At 42.0% G+C, this 4,936-nt stretch overlaps 1 long non-coding RNA gene across 1 annotated transcript; it reads right to left on the bottom strand.

Moving 5' to 3' along the window:
- Positions 1-1,950: 1,950 nt before the first annotated feature.
- Positions 1,951-2,718, bottom strand: LOC307201310. Its single transcript, XR_013832672.1, has 3 exons — positions 2,651-2,718; positions 2,387-2,525; positions 1,951-2,243 (listed from the first exon to the last, which is right to left on the bottom strand). It is a non-coding gene; the product is annotated as an uncharacterized lncRNA (long non-coding RNA).
- Between the last annotated feature and the right edge of the window lie 2,218 nt (positions 2,719-4,936).

Raw genomic sequence — 4,936 nt, 5'->3', positions numbered from 1 at the left:
TTCAAAGAATAGCAAAAGAACATCAGGAATGTTGCATTGTGTATTCCATGAGTGGTTTGAAAAATGGAGAAGCTGAAAGAGGATCCTGTTTGGGGCTGGTGCACACAAAAAAACCCATGCAAGGCTGACCCCTCATTTTCTGGAGGGTAGATTTTGTACTGCCTCTTAGAGGAATTTGCTCAGTGTGGGTGCATCTCTCAAACAACAATACATGGCAGCCTTTGGGGAGTTGAGTTGCAAGAACACTTGATTTCTGGCAATGTCTCTTGTGATGCTGATCCAATTTTGGGAAGTGTTGTTATAATATGTCTTCCCATTACCCTGGATGAGTCCAACCCACTTCCATCCCTTCCCTGGTGACTGACTGATCCAATGTACACCAAAGCTGTCTACAGAAAATCCAGACACTGTACAGGTCAGCTGTAGAGTCTCTCCAGTTTGTTTCATTCCACTACCTGCTACTGCATAACACTGTAGTGAGATACCTGCATGACAGGAAAGAATATATAGACAGTAAAAATGCATATGAGTAAAAGGTAGCACATAATCAAGATTGTCATCTGCACAAAGGAAGAAATTAACCCATTCTTACATGCAGGGATGCTCATTAGGATACTTATCAAGAGCTTCTGTTTCATGATTCTGATAGATGGTAACAACTACTATCACTGAGAGGACCTCGAGTTGCATTAAACAGGCCACACCATACAATCATTTGCTTTATGCCATGAGTACTACTCTTATAAGAGACTTGAAAAATGTAAACCTCCTCCCCACACCACTGAAACATCCAAAGAATTGCTTTGTAAAAAAAGATGTAGGAGGAAATGTCACCGGACATAGTTTCCATGGCTCCCTGAACCCTGAACCAACAACTTAAAAATTAGGTACAATTGCAACATATACTTTAAATAGCATTATTGTTATTGATACACTGCAAATTTATTGGAATGGGTAAGTTTAATGTAATGTGATCTTGCCAGTCTTGCTATTAATAGTGTCTGCTGCCTCTAGGTCAGGAGTGAGGAACTGCAGACCCAGGGGGCAAATGTGGCCCTCCAAACCTCTCCATCTAGCCTTTCGGACTCTCCCCAGGACACCTTCCTCACCATGCCTTTTCCTAACTTGTACATGGACATTTGACAATAATTTGTTAATTCCTTACTCTGGACATTCCTTGCCTGACAATGCCAGGATGGAGAAATCAAATGAACCTTATCCAATAGCTGAAGTGGGATTCAAAGGTCAATGTGGAGGGGAAAGGGTGGGTGCAGACCCCTGGAGACTCCAGAGAGTAGCAGCTGTCATTTCCTGCCAAGGGGTGAGAGACCAGCAGTGCCTCCTTTTCACCAAGAGGCCACTGTAGAGGTGATATTCATGTTGGAGGGGCGGTGGCTGTCGGCTGCCAAGGAAGAGCCAGATCCAGTCCACCAAGGAGTCTGTCTCAGCCACAGATGTCACTGTGGCGGCAACAGCAGGTGATGCATTCCTTGAAGGCAGGATCTGTAGCCCCTGTTGATCCAACATACAGAGGCAGTGACCTCACTTTTGCCTCCTAGATGGGCCAATCCTGGCAGGTTGTATCCTTATGGGAATAAATTCTGTGCTGAAATGAAACCATTATTTATGATGTGGAATGAGAATGCACTTCCCATGTCCACAAGAGCTTGCTAGGAGGCAACTAAAACTGGGAGAACCCTACTGATTTCTTTGCTCCCAGGGGCATGGAGGTTAGAATAATGTGTTTGGGGGCTAGGATAAGGGGTTTCTGTGGTCTTTGGGGTTGGATTGGGAACCAATGTAGAGAGACTGCAAAAGTATGTATTTATTTGTGGTTTATTCAGTACAGTCATTTGAACTGAAAGCTCTTCAGTGCCACCTGCAGACTTTTAATTTAACACACAAAAGTTTTTGTGTGAGCTCGAGTTCAGTTTCCACCACTGTGTCTCTGGCACAGTAATAGACGGCAGTGTCTTCTTGCTTCAGGCTGTTCATTTGAAGATAAAAGTTGGTGCTGTCCTTGGAGGCAGTGAAACGCCCCTGGATGGTTGGGGAGTATCTATTGCTGGATGATGAATAATAATAAAGCAGCCATTCCAGCCCTTTTCCTGGAGACTGCCGGATCCAGTGCATGGTATAGCTGCTAAGCTCAAAACCTTTTGTGGCACAGGTTAACCTCACAGATTCTCCAGGCTTTTTCATTTCTGGGCCTGACTGAGTGAGGACAATCTGTGAATTGGCCCCTGCAGAGAGAAGAGACACACTGCTTAACCGTGTGCAATTAAAAGCAAACACACAAAAACAAGGATGTCAAGAGTGACCCAATGTGGAAATAACTCCCCACACCACTAGTACATATTATAAAGATACAAAACAATTGACTTACATGGTAATGTGCTTATAATCATGATGAAATGTAAGTTCCACAACATTTTAAAATTTATAATTGGAGAATTGAGGACCCAAAGAAATTACTGAAGCAGATCTCCTGATCTTTGAATCCGTCTGAGGGATCTGGTGTTTACCTTTAAAGAGGAAAGGAAAGTTTTCGGTTTTGCATATTTTGGGTGGGACTGGAAACATCTGATATAAAAGAGATGAGCTGTACTGGACCGCAACTTCAGTATTTTCTGGTTCAGTTGAAATTTACCCTGCTGGACCTAGGAAACAGCCTTGGGCCAGGAGAACTGGTCTCCAAATCCTGGCTTATTCATGTTGGATGGTTTATTTCCTCCTCAATTTACATCATCACCTCACTGCTTGAGTCCTGACTTGGCTCACAAAGCACACCATAAATAAACACAAAGAAAGCAAATCATTGTTATACGTAAAAAATTGATAGCAATTTCATTTAAAATGAAAACACCCATTGAAATGCAAATCTGAGAAGTTAAGGTTATAAAATGTAAGTTATTTATAATATCTGGTTGCCTATGGTGCTGATTATTGGGATGGCAACTCCAAAACTGGGACATCAATACCAGAAAAAGGCCATCTTTCTTTTGGTTATTCATTTCATTACATTTGTTGGAGAACAAACTAGTGGTTTGAGCAGCTGATTCCTTCTCACTTCAATCTCACTGACACTGCATCTTAAGTCTATTGTGTTCTATTGTATCCCAATTCACCCCATCCATTCTGTTCCACTGTACATATTAAGAACACAATTTGGGCACCTCCACAATAAAACACACACTTCTCAGATCTGAAGATTTGATTCCAATCCATAAGCAAGTACCAAGTACCAGTGTCTAGCAAAAAAGTAGACTGAAATGAATCCTCCCCATTTCGTGGCTTACCCAGAAAGTATCACATCCATATATTGTTTAGGAGGAAGGTAATATCCCAGATCCGTATAACTTAAAGAGTAGGTTCAGTTAGCATAGCACATTAAAGTTATCACAATTCAAGGGAATAGTATATCCCCTGGGTATATGAAAATCATATTTATTTAGGGAGCAAGATTGTCTCCTTAGGTCTCACAGAAAATTTCAAACGGGCACTTATAGTCTCTTTTGACTAAAAATCAGCTCAGGAATGGAAGAAATGTGAGAAGAAAGAAAGAAAGAAAGAAAGAAAGAAAGAAAGAAAGAAAGAAAACAATCCTTAGATGAAGAGATAACATGGTTCAGGAGAGGGCCAGATGAAAGATTCACAATCTACATTCATTTACTTCAAAAGAGCAGTTCCTAGACACCTGCTTCCTCTCGTGAAAGGAGATGTCCCTCTTTAGTTTCTCTCCTACTTGCGGTTTTGTGGTTTTTCTGAGTTTCAAGACACCTGTGGTTCTGCGGTTTTCCTAAGTTCCCACTACCATGGAACAAGAGCACCACCAGCAGCAAGTCATTGGCTTAACTTACAAAGCAGAAGGTTTTTTCTTCTTTTGCTGGTTCTTTAGGAGTCCTGGCTGCATTGCCATTACAGTGCATCACTGGTGCAGCAATTAATGGTTGCAACATTAAACTCCACTTTGTTCTCCACTTTGGGGCTAATTATTTGCTGATTGAAGTTGAAGCCATCTTTTAAAGTGTTGAGTTACCCTTGGCTTGTGGGTGAAGAAGAGCCACTGCTTTCTTCCATTGTGAATACTAGGCATGGAGGTTCCTTGCTGGAGCAAAGGATTAAAGCTGCCCTCCTCCCACACCATAGTCCAGATCTTACTCCTCTCAGGCTGGCCATTTATTTATTTAAACATCAACTATTCAAGGCAAACCATGGGAAATCTGTTATGTATGTCTGGAATAGCCCCAAGGTACAATTTCATCACAGAGTGGATCCCGGGATGTTCTCGCTGGTAGTAATTTGCCACCAGTCTTTTCTGTCACCTGCTATCTGTCCCTTTTAATGAGTCGAACCTGGAATTTCCTGCATGCAAAACACATTCTCTGTCTCTGGAACACCCCCTGTTATCACTCAGGGAAGCTACAGGTTCCATCAAGATCTGAACTCAAGATGAGTGGCTTCAAAGTCCACAGTGTTAACCACAGGGCTCACCACCGCAGTAAGTATTTCAGGGCTAAACTCAGGAATAGAGGAATCATCCTTCTACCAGATCAGACTTTTTGTTTATTTAAGTCAGGATTGAATTCCTCTGGCTGTCAGCCACTTTCTGTGATGGCAGACAGAAGGTCTTCCCCATCTCCTCATTCTTAATCCTTTTAATTTTGGGACAGTAGGAACTGGGGCCTCCTGCAAGCAGGACCAGAATGCAATAAAACTCTTCTATTTTTTTGATTCAACTCATTTTCAGAGGCATGCCACTTCTGATATTAGAATGCAAATAAATTGTGTATCTAATGAGCCTCAGACAGCACCTCCTTCTGCATAAATGGACAGGGGGAATCTCATTTTTATGAGCTGTTCTTTGCAATTTATTGGAACAACTGCAATTCTGCTATTAAACTGTGTTCTCTCTCTCTCTCTCTCTCTCTCTCTC

Source organism: Podarcis cretensis, assembly GCF_951804945.1.
Source record: "Podarcis cretensis genome assembly, chromosome: 13".
Taxonomy (NCBI): domain Eukaryota; kingdom Metazoa; phylum Chordata; class Lepidosauria; order Squamata; family Lacertidae; genus Podarcis; species Podarcis cretensis.
This window is presented reverse-complemented; position numbering and strand designations above follow the sequence as displayed.